General features: G+C 40.7%; 1 protein-coding gene across 1 annotated transcript in view; it reads right to left on the reverse strand.

Moving 5' to 3' along the window:
• The window catches only part of ZNF10 (zinc finger protein 10), a 31,712-nt gene extending 19,370 nt beyond the window's left edge, over nucleotides 1-12,342 (reverse strand). The window contains exon 1 of the mRNA XM_010378598.2: nucleotides 12,181-12,342. The gene's annotated coding sequence lies outside the window, so the exon portion shown is untranslated. The remainder of the gene's footprint in view (nucleotides 1-12,180) is intronic.
• Nucleotides 12,343-12,398: the final 56 nt, after the last annotated feature.

Consider the following 12,398-nt stretch of genomic DNA (forward strand, 5'->3'; position numbering starts at 1 on the left):
TTCTGGCTACTTTTGAGATTTTCTCTTTTACTGATTTGAGTAATCTGATTATTATTTTCCTTGGTATACTTTTCATGTTTCTGGTGTTTAGGGTTTCTTGAGCTTCTTGATTTTGCGGGTTTATAGTTTCATTAAGTTTTGACACTTTCAGTCATTATTTCTTCACATATTTCTCCATCTCTCCTTTACTCTCTTCTTCAGGGACTCCAATTACTCATACAGTAGGCTACCTGATGCTATCTACAGCTTATTCAAGTTCTTTTCATTTTTTTTTCTGGTTTCCTTTTTCTCTCTGCACTTCATTTTGGATAGTTTTACATTGCTATGCCTTCAAGTTCACCCAACTTTTCTTCTAGAAATGTAATCTGCTGTTACCCTGGTGTATTTTCATTTCAGATAATATGGGTCTTCTCCCTAGAATCTCAATTTTTTTTAGTTCTTTCTATTGCTGTATTTACCTTCTTAGCAATATGAAATACATTTATAACTATGTTTTACTGTCCTTCTCTGCTAATAGTAAGATCTATGTTAAGTCTGGACGAGTTTCAAATCATTATTATCGTCCTCACTATGGGCCATATTTTCATCTCTTTGCATGCTTGGTGAATTTGATTGGATGCCAGATACTGTGAATGTTATCGTACTGGATGCTGGGTATTTTTATATTACTATAAATTTCCTTAAGTTTTCTTTTAGGATGCAGTTAGGTTACTTAGAAACAGTTTGATACTTTTGGGTCTTTCCTTCACAATTTGCTAGATAGATTTAGCAGTGCCTAGTATAGGGCTAATTATCCCCCACACTGAAGCAAGACCTTCTTGATAGATACTGATCAGGTAGACACGACCTATCCAATGCTTCAGGAATTGGAAGAGTTTTCCAGTCTGGCTGGTGGGAATAGACACTCTTCTCAGCCCTATGTGAACAACAGATACTGCTCCCAATAATCCTTTAGAGGACTCTTTCCCTGGCTCAAGTAGTTTCCTCATATGTATAGTACTGATCTGTGCTCTGTTGAATACTTGAGGGAGAACCTTTGCAGATCTCCAGAATTCTCCTGCTGTAAGATGCTCTCTTACAGAAACCATATTGTTTTTACTTATGTGACAGTGCATAAAACTGAAAAGGAAACCCTTAAATCTTCAGAAGACAGAGCAAACAATATACAGGAACAAAGTACAAAAGAAATGTAAATGTAAACATGTGGGGAAAAGAGAGGTCAGCCTGTTACTGTGTCTATATAGAAAGAAGTAGATTTAAGAGACTCCATTTGGTTCTGTATTTGAGATGCTGTTAATCTGTGACCCTACCCCCAACTTTGTCCTTGCAAGAGACATGTGCTGTGGTGACTTAAGGTTTAATGGATTTTGGGCGGTGCAGAATGTGCTTTGTTAAACAAGTGCCTAAAGGCTGCTTGTGGTTAAAGGTCATCACCATTCTCTTAAATCTCAAGTAAGAGAAAAACATTTGTCTCCTGCCCGTCCCTGGGCAATGGAACATCTCCGTGTAAAACCCATTGTGTGCTTTGTTTACTGAGCAAAGAGAAAACCGCCTTTAGGAATAAGGTGGGACTTGCTGGAGCAATGCTGCTAAAAGGTTTATGGAGATGTTTGCATATGCATCTCAAGGCACAGCATTTTCCTTGAACTTCTTCAGGTCACAAAGATCTTTATCTATATGTCTTACTGCTGATTTACTCCCTTAACTTTTTGATGGTAAAGATAATTATCAATAAATACTAAGGGAACTCAGAGACCAGTGCCGGCGTGGGTCCTCTGTAAGCTGAGCGCCGGTCCCCTGGGGCCCGCTTTTCTTTCTCTATACTTTGTCTACGCGTCTTATTTCTTTTTTTTTTTTTTTTTTTTTTTTTGAGACGGAGTCTGGCTCTGTCGCCCAGGCTGGAGTGCAGTGGCCGGATCTCAGCTCACTGCAAGCTCCGCCTCCCAGGTTCACGCCATTCTCCTGCCTCCGCCTCCCAAGTAGCTGGGACTACAGGTGCCCGCCTTGTCACCCGGCTAGTTTTTTGTATTCTTTAGTAGAGACGGGGTTTCACCGTATTAGCCAGGATGGTCTCGATCTCCTGACCTTGTGATCCGCCCGTCTCGGCCTCCCAAAGTACTGGGATTACAGGCTTGAGCCACCGCGCCCGGCCTACGCGTCTTATTTCTTTTCTCAAGTCTCTCGTTCCACCTAACGAGAAACACCCACAGGTGTGGAGGGGCAGGCCACCCCTTCATAAACATATAGGAAATAGTCAAATTTAGTAGTCAAAAAAATGGAAATCTAAAAAATCTAAATTTAAAATAAATTTAAAATGCAATGTTTATAAACTTCTGCTTCCAGCCAAGATGGAATGCCCTGACAGCAAAACAGACAAAATACATTAAACAGTGGTTTTCAAGACCAAGAGGGATAAAATAGTATTGACTTCATACGGTTACTGTGGGAATTAAATGAGTTAGTATTTGTAAAACATAGAATGGTGCCTGACACGTGGTAAGATTTAAAAAAAAAAAAAAAAAAAGACGTCTAGTGACCCAGTAACACAAGTGTCTTTCTTTTCTTTTTTTCAAAGTCGAGGCCTCATTCTTGTCACCCAGGCCGCAGTGCGGTGGCATGATCATAGCTTACCACAGCCTCAAACTCTTGGGTTCAAGTGATCCTCCCTCCTCAGCCTCCCAAGTACACAGAACTATAGTTGTGAGCCACTGCACCTGGCTAATTTTTTTTTTTTGGAGACAGGGTCCTTACTCTGTCATCCAATCTGGAGTACAGTGGCACAAACACAGCTCACTGCAGTCTTGACCTCCTGGGCTCAAGTGATCCTCCTGCCTCAGCCTCCTGAGTATCTGGGACCACAGGCACATGCCATCACGCCCAGCTAATCTTTAAATTTTTGTAGAGACAGGATCTCACTATGCTGCCCAGGCTGCTTTCAAAGTCTTGGGCTCAAGCAATCCTCCTGCCTTGGCCTCCCAAAGTGCTGGGATTACAGGTGTGAGTCACCATGCCCTGCCTGGCTAATTAAAAAAATTTCTTTTGCAGAGATAGGGGTCTCATTATGTTGCCCAGGCTAGTCTAGAACTCCTAGCCTCAACTAGTCCTCGTGCCTTGGCCTCCTAAACTGCTGGGCCTCTCAAGGTGCTCAAAGTACAGATGTAAGCCACTGTGCCCAACCAGCAAGTGTCTTTCTAGAGTTTCTTTTTAACATCCAATCAGTCACCACAATGTGTAAATTCCCCCTCTTAAGTGTTTTCCATCCATCTCTTCCAACTCCTACTGCCATGATGCTTCAGGCCCTCATAATTCTTGAGCTAGAAACCTCCTACTTGACTTGTTTGCCTTGGGTCTCTCTCACTCCAGTGAGTGTCTGCAGCAACATCATCTCTGTAAAACACAGGAGTTTCACTCCCTGTTTAAAATTCCCTTTTGGTCTCCCAGTAACATATAGAAAAATGGACTAAGTCCTTGGCATGGATTTAGGATGCTCTGTGATTGTGGCTTTTCTACCTCCCTAAGCCCTAAATGTTTCATCAAACTACCATACATTTCCCTATAACCATGCTGAACCACTTGAGTTGCCTAAACATCTTTATCTATGCTATTCCTATGCCAGATACGTTCTTCCTTTTCTTGTCTCTTGGTAAAACCTTATCCATGTTGCAAGATCAAACATTATCCCTTCTTACGTCATTACCTAATTTCTCCAGGAAGTTTTAGTGTTTCTTACTCTTTGCTCCTACAGCCACCAAAAGAAGCAGCAACAATGACTGAATTACAGTACAGCAAGAGAGATCCACAATTAGCTGACCAAAGGGTCATATCCTTATGAAGAGAGGTCTCTGACATCAGCTACAGGTCTCTGTCCTTACCCTGTTTTTAATCCTTTCACCAGCAATACAAGTAAAGATCAGTTACAAATTTTAGCTGACAATGAAGGCAATGACATACTATTTAAGGAAATTAAGATATACAAGTGGATGCTATATGTACTTTGTATGGATGTTATCATAAGAGTACAAGTTTCCTTTTAAGGAGTCAGATAAAGAGGTGAATGAACCCAGATGGTTCCTTTATTCATCCCTTTTTACACCAGACATTAACTGAGTACTTACAACATGCCAAGTACTATTCTAGGGGCTAAGAATAGAGTAGTAGCCATTCAGACATGGGTCCTTCCCTCATAGAGCTTACTTTTCAAGATAAGCAAAGGCTGAAGTAACTGGAAATATTCAGCCTGAAAAAAAATCACTTACAGGAAGCAAAAAAATAGTTTTCACACATTTGCACATCCTCTCCTCGGAATAATATTCTGAGTTGTTGCACAGGGCAGGATTAGGACATATGTGTGGAATCACAAAGAAGTCAATCACAAGTCAATATAATGAGATACTGTTAATCTAATGACATATCTGGAAATAGTACTGGCATCCTAGGGAGGTTACTGTGGTCTCAAACTCCTGGGCTCAAGTGATTCTCCCAAGGAGCAAGAACTACAGGTATGAGCCACTGCACCTGGCTAATTTTTTTTTTTTAGGCAGGGTCTCAACATTTCTGGTCACTAATAAATTTTCAATAGGATCTCATTTTAAAAAAAACAAAACTACACTAAGGTTGCTGGTTTAGACAGGCATATAAGGTCCATTCTGATAACTACCATAATTATGAATAGCTTAGGTTAGGTCTCACTCAATTCTAATTTCCCTTAGCAACTACTTCTAGATAACTCACTCAAACCTTTATCTAACCCAGTGGTTTTAAACTCCGGTTGCACAGTGGAATTGCTAAGTGTGTTTGGCATTTATTGATACCTGAGTCCCACACCAAGAGATTCTGATTTAATTATCTGAGAAGAGGTTAAGGATTTTTTTTTTTTAAGAGCTCCACCTGGTACAAACGAATGTATAGCCAAGGTTGAGAAACACAGATGTAAACCATTATTTATTTAATTCCAGCTTTCTACCATTCTCGAGGTAATCAGATCCATCACAAAGGATCCTTTTATGTGACTGGCCAATACTGACTTCTCTAAAATGTCACAGTCATTCTCAGAGCACGGATACTGGGAGAAGTTTTGTTTATTTTTGAGGAAACACCTGGTAAGTTAATAACTATCTTAGTGGTATAGATTTGGAACTTCTGCCATTTTAATAAATCATTACCGAACAGTTATGTTCCTAGCTCTGTATCAGGGCCTGAGGAGAAATATGAACAAGGCATTTTAATTCCTTACCTCAAGCAGCTGAGGCTAGTTGAAGAAACTGAAAACACACATTTACAGTAGAGTTTGATTACTGCTATAATAATGGCAATGGACAAGGGCTCATGGGAGCATAGAAGGTGGTTTCTAATACAGCCTAATGGTTTCAGGGAGGAATGGACTGAGTGTCAGAGCTGGTTTGGTAGGTAAGGGAGGATGGGGAACATCGTGAGCAAAGGCAGTGCCTGAGAAGATTATGTGTAAGGGGAAGAAGTTCAATACTTCTAGTGCATATAGTTTAGGCCAGGGAACAAAAAGAAACAGGGCCAGAGGTGTGCAAGGCCAGATCTAGGTCACAGCCAGCCAAGAATGCCATTCGCAGAAATGTGGACTCTTTCCTAAATGTTGTAAGGCAGGAAACAATATTAGTGTCTTCCAAGTGCTCTTCTGGGGTAGCTGTGTAATAGACTAGAGGAAGATATAATAGTAGCAAAAAAAAAAAAAAAAAAAAAAAAAAAAAAAAAAAAACAGGTAGGAGGCTAATACTTTAATCTAGAAGATTTGGGAACACAAATTAAGGCCATGATGGTAGAAATGGAGAGCAGGTAGATTTGGGTATGATCAGTATGTCCTGGATTTTGACTGAATGTGGGTGTGAGAAAGGGCTAGTGGCTTCACATGACTCTCAGGTTTCTGTGTGACTAAATGGAGAACAGTATCAGAAGGGTTAGGTATCAGAGAAGTGATGTGATTGGTTTTGAACATAGTGAGTAGGCCACATGAACACAGTGAAGTGGCATCTACGAGGCTGTATTTACATGTGACGGTTATCCAGATGTACGTCATCTGCCTTCCACATCTGTATTCTATCTGAATCCTTTCAGGCTGCCTGGCTATATACTCAAACAGGACAAGCTTTTTGGGAGGAGGATGGTCTTTTGTCACATATTTAAGAGTAACTATATTCTCCTGCTATGAGATATAGGTTAAGTAAACACATGAATAAAGGAGTCTAAGGGGGACCATATGTTACTATCAACAACTCTGTGATATATTTCATATAAAGCTTACCAAGAAACAGTAATATTCAATAGTGCCACGTAATGATGTTACCAGATGAAACCACGGCATAAAACCAACCAAAGAGAACTTGAAGAGTAAAATAAATGGTAGGACCAGGATTATAGAGAAAAATCAACATTTAGGAAGCAAATGAAAGAGAAGCCCAAAAAGGAGGCAGAGAACCACCAAATAGAGAGATCTAAGATATGTAAAATTTCAAGGACAGGTAGATCAAAATAGCGTTAGATAAATTAAGGATTGAAAGGTATTGGATTGGTTAGATAAGCCTTCACTAATAATTTGAGGAGATCAGTTTCAATATGCTGGTGGAAACAGCAGACAAATTCCACAATAGGAATGAAAAGTCTGGAAGTGGAGAAGGAAGAGAAAGGGCAGGTAGAAGAGGTGGTGGGGTCAGAGTGGAGACTAAAAACAGAGGAAGCAATTAAGACAAGGGAGTTGGAGCTAGAGCAGAGAGAAGGGGGAAAGGATGGGGTCAAATCTCTGATGAAGTATCAGATTTGTAAAGGAAGAAGGATGCTTCATTCTCTCCTACCTCCTGGAAGTCAGGATAGGTGGGATGTTGACAACTAGCAGGCAGTTCAATAAAAATGTGAGTCAAAAAAGAAAGCAAGGCTATATGCTAACAATGAGAGGAACAACAGGAGGCCATGATCATTGAGGACAGTGATAAAGGTTTGGGCCATGCAGTGACAAACTAGCAAAAGCTGCTGACAAAAGATAAGCTGAGGTTATGGAGAGTATGTCTGTCACACTTGTCTGCCTAGCTGTGATTTCCTCAAGCGGCATTCGCTGCCTGGACAGAAGAAAAGGCACACTGTGCAGCGGTTCTGGGCTGGGATTTCTATATGTGCAGGTAATGCAGAGCAAGGGAAGGAAGAATGCCTAATGTGAGAAATGTGTGCAATCAACAACAGGATGTAGTTTTGGTATAGACATGAGTCAAGGAAGGAGGTGACAAATTTGAGGAGAACCTCCAAGAACAGTAGTGAGAATAAGGACATAAAAGAGCCAGGAGAACAAGGGGTAAGAGTCACAAAGAGCGATACTGAAGTTTGCAGAGGCTGTGCTGTTTGGGTCATGAGCGGAAGTCTGAGACACACAGGAGTGATGACATGAGTAGTGAAGTGAAGAGCCTCCAGAGATGAGAAGGCAAGGTAGGCTCAGTTCATATAATGAAGTCCTGGAACACTGCAACGCCACAGAGGAAAGCTGTTTCAAATCCTCTGCTTGATGATGTCCAGCATTATTTATTTCCTGTTTTGGCTGCAGCAGCATAATGGATCTTGGTATTCAGGGAGCAATAAGTGCCCTTTCCCAGCTCACAGTGCAGAGTTTGGAGCCCAATTTACTATTTGGTCACTGCTGTGTAAGAGCAAAAGATGAGAGGTAGTCTGGAGGCTCTGAGATCCAATAATCTTCCCGGTAAGACAAGGCAGACCCATGAAAGGCAAAAGACAATTCAATATGCACACACTAAGATCAAAAGGCATTCAGGTAGCTATCAAGAGTGACTGAGTGTCCCCTACCTGAGAAGCTCTTTTTAAGATGTTAGGAACGCAACTATGAGAATAATTTCCCTCCCTCAAGCAGACTGTTAACCATGGAAAGATGTTAAAAGTCTAGTACCACGGACATGAAAAGAATCGAAAAAAGAATGTGGTTGCAGAAATCTGTAAAACTTCCTGGGGAAGAGGAAACTGGAACAACGATGAGAAAAGGTCCAATGTTAAGAGTTAGAAAGCACAACAGCCGTTCCACAATGTGAGCTTTACATTTGCAAAGAGGATATTTTTCTTCTCACCTCCAAATGGTAAAATCTCCTAGGAGACAAAGACTGCAATTCAGTTTGTGAACATGAATGTTACAATGAAGTCCGTATATTCTACCAGATGTGGTCACGAAAAATATTTATAATCACACCATTTTTATTCTGAGGAAAAGTCAAAATATAGTGCCAAAGAAGAGTAAGGGAGATCATTTTTGCTTTGGTAAACTCTTCAAGGACAGAGGGCTGTATTAGTTTTCCACCACTGCCAATTATCAAAACTTCATGGTTTTCAACAACACACATTTATTATATAACAGTTCTGGAGGTCAGAAGTCTGATACAGGTCTCGGAGGGCTAAAATTAAGGTGTTGGCAGAGCTGTGTTCCTTCTGGAAGATCTAGAGAAGAATCTGTTTCCTTGCCCCGTCCAGTGTCTGGGCCATCTACACTCCTTGGCTCCTGACCCTTCCTCCACCTGCAAAGCCAGCAATGATACATTTCTCTGTGCCTTTCTTTCACGGTTATATTTCCCTGAATGCTCACCTTCTTCTCCCCCTCTGTTACTTTTCTTTTGTTTTTGAGATGGAGTCTTGCTCTGTTGCCCAGGCTGGAGTGCAATGGCGCGATCTTGGCTCATTGCAACCTCTGCCTCTCGGGTTCAAGTGATTCTCCTGCCTCAGCCTCCCATGTAGCTGGGATTACAGGCACCCGCCACCACACCCGGCTAATTTTTTTTTTTCGTATTTTCAGTAGTGACGAGGTTTCACCATGTAGGCCAGGCTGGTCTCAAACTCCTGATCTCAGGTGATCTCCCCGCCTTGGCCTCCCAAAGTGCTGGGATTACAGGCGTGAGCCACCGTGCCCAGCCACCCACCTCTTTTACTTTTAAGGACCCCTGTTATTACACTAAGCCCATCGAAATAATCCAGGGTAATCTCTCCCCATCTTGAAGTCCTTCATTGAATCACATCTGCAAATTCTATTTTGCAATATAAGGTAAAATATTCCCAGGTGCTGGTGATATCTCTGGGGAGCCATTATTTTGCCTGCCACAAGGGCAGAGATGGGCTGAAAAGAAGCTTCAAGTATCAGCAAGAAGGCTATGAAAGTTACTATTTGAGGCACAAGCAGTTCCAAAGCACAGCTCCAATCACTTAGCGTACAAGTTTCACAACTATTGACCCTTTTCAACTTAACTCCCACAACATTTGCCCCATATTCTCTAAGGATCACTTTAATGCCATCTTTGCTGTGAGGCCTTCCCACTGTCTCAGAGAGAATCAGTGGTTCTATCGTCAGTAAACACGAAGGACTCTGCCCATGCCCTGTCCTAGCACTTCAACACTGCCTTACGGTACCAAAATTTGTCTGTCTCCCTTATGAGATAGTGAACCACTTGAGAATTAGGACAATCTCATTCTAAATCCTGGGAAGAGGCTAGCAAAGTGCTTAGCACTTCACATTCATTCACTCTGATATCTGACTATACTTAACCAGCACTCACAATGACAGGCACAACCTGGTCAGGCACAGCATTTCATTTGGGGACATAGAGTTCATTAATAAAGACAACAGAGTCTCTTCAAGTTCTGAAAAGGTTTACCAGTATATGCTTCAGCAAAAAGGACCCAGCAAAGGTATGATGAGCAAAAAGGATCCAGCAGCCACAAAGTTAAAACTCAGTAGCCAATAGACATGCCAAAGATAATATGTAAATATACAAAACGCAAAGACGCTGCATCTGTCAAAACTCAGCAAATGTACACTTAAGATTTGCACTTTTCATGTTTTGTACATTTCACATCTAAAGAAAAACCTAAACGAATATAGAATTCTAGTTAATACACAGGCATTCTGAAATTTTTAGGGAATATGTACCCATGTCAATTTACTTTGAAAAAAATAAAAAAATACAATGGACTGATGGATAAAAATAGGGACAGACAGGTATTTGTTAAAATTAGGGATAGTGAAATTTTAATGGTAGAGTCTAGATGGGAAGGTTTATAAGTATCCACTGTAAACTTCTTATAATTTAGCCGTATGCTCAAAATTTTTCACAATAAAATATTGAACAGGAAATGTTAGGATCAGGCAGCAAGGAGATATTGTGTGGAAAGAGGAAAAAATAACGTTCTTGGATGTTCATTACGAGACAAAGAGGCACATATACAGACAAAGATGGCCTATATCATAGTCCCAACCTTGCTTCATAGCCAGAAGAATTAAAAGTCCTGGCTGACATGAGACATGCCAGAAAGAGTATTGCTGATGAAAGTAAAAGAGTCTCTTATAGGCACAACAGAGATATTAACAATAAGAAATTTGTTTCCTTAAAATAATGTTTTTTTTTTTTTGAGACGGAGTTTCGCTCTTGTCGCTCGTTAACTTATGATGTGTATCTCAAATCTCTGCCCTTGTGACTGGCATATGCTAAGAGCTAAAATTAGCTGGGCGTTGTGGCAGGAGCCTGTAATCCCAGCTATCAGGGAGGCTGAGGCAGGAGAATTGCTTGAACCCTGGAGGCGGAGGTTGCAGGGAGCCAAGATCGCGCCATTGCACTCCAGCCTGGGCAACAAGAGCAAAATTCTATCTCAAAAAAAAAATATATATATATATCAGATTTTCTTGACAATTTAATGTAATCTATAAACAAATGTTTTTATTCTTACTCATCCTTTATTCTTCTACATTGCCTAGTAAGGTTTTGAAGTTTTTCTCATATAGTTCACACATATTTCTAGCTAAAATTAATTATTTTATTCCTATTGTGTAGACTTTTTAAAAATAAAAGTATGTGCTAACTTGTTGAGGACAGCAAGTCAATCTATTAGCTTATATATTCCATTTTCAGTCACTTTACTACAAATTATTGATAGTAATTGAATCTCTTCTCATTTTGGGGACTTAGTTAATTAATAAGGATAATTTTGTAATCCCTTTTCCAGAAGGTAAGCCTCATATCTACTTAAATATTGTCCGAAGTAGAATTTCCAGACGGTGCTTATATAAAATACTGATAAGCACATATTTTCATTTAATTTACGATGTGTATCTCAAATCTCTGCCCTTGTGACTGGCATATGCTAAGAACTAAAGAAATGTATGGTGAGAGAAGTAATGAAAAAACAAATGTAATTTTCAAAAAGAGGCAGGGGCGTGTGCAACTTACCATCCAGGAGACTTTGGAAGGTGGGGAACAATTTTAACAAAAACAGAAGAGATTAGTTGTGTCACAGGAGAAAAGTTAATGTGGAGGTGATTTTCAAAGCGGTAGGGAGGAGGTGAGCTATCCAGTTCTCGAAGAGGTAACTGCAATCATCTCTAACCTAATAATATTTGTTGGCTGGCATTCTGGGTGACATCCTGCCTTCCCTTTTACTTTTTTTTTTTTTTAATTAAGTCTCTTTCTGCAATTAATGTATAGCTAGAATTGAAATTCTTCAACTTCTGCATACACTTTGGGTGGGATCTACGTACCAAATCTTGATGTTAACCTTATCTTTGACACTCATATTGTGTTAGATGGCCTACATACAATTTTAATAAATCTAGTGTCAAGGGAAAATAAAAATATAGTAATTAAACTTATGATCTGTCTCTGAAAATAAAAAAAGTAGATTAAACAAACACACCTCTAGTTAATCTATTTGATTAAAAAACAAAACAAAATTGAAGATGAGGAAGCTAGGAGCTAGAGACGCAGGATTTGTTTTTAAAAGACCACACACAAATCGGCGTCACTATTTCAACAGATGCTAGAAAGGCCATTGGTAATATTTTAAACATCTATCCCAGCTGGGGGAAAAATGGAAGTTAGACTAGAAGAAACCTTATTTTGTATTACTCAAAATATCTGGTTCAAACTTACTACCACCGCCGCCCACTCTGCGTCAATCTCCAGTCGCAGCCGTTATTCTCCACAGAACAAGAACGTCCGCCGTGAACGCCTGGGCCGCGCGAGGGAGAGTGACTCAGGCAAGGGGTGACTATCACCGTTAAAATTTTTCATTGACAAAATTACCGTCTACCTAGAAATACGAAGCTAATACACTGCTACATTACTAAAGGGTTCAACACGCGTCTCGTTACGATGCAAACACAAAATTCAGCACTTTCGTGTATACCTGCAATAAGCAACTAGAAGGTTCGATGGGAGAAGGCGATCCCGTCACAAAGGCAGCAGCAACGGCAAAACAGAGAACGCGACTCCATTCCCAGCGCAGGGCGAAGAGCGGCGTCAGAGCGGTGTCTGAGGCCGCCCCGGCACTACGGAGCCACCTCCCCGTGGTCTGACGTCACGCACGCTCACGCGCCCCGCCCCACCCCGCCTCCATTAGTCCTG

Source organism: Rhinopithecus roxellana, chromosome 10 (genome assembly GCF_007565055.1).
Source record: "Rhinopithecus roxellana isolate Shanxi Qingling chromosome 10, ASM756505v1, whole genome shotgun sequence".
Taxonomy (NCBI): domain Eukaryota; kingdom Metazoa; phylum Chordata; class Mammalia; order Primates; family Cercopithecidae; genus Rhinopithecus; species Rhinopithecus roxellana.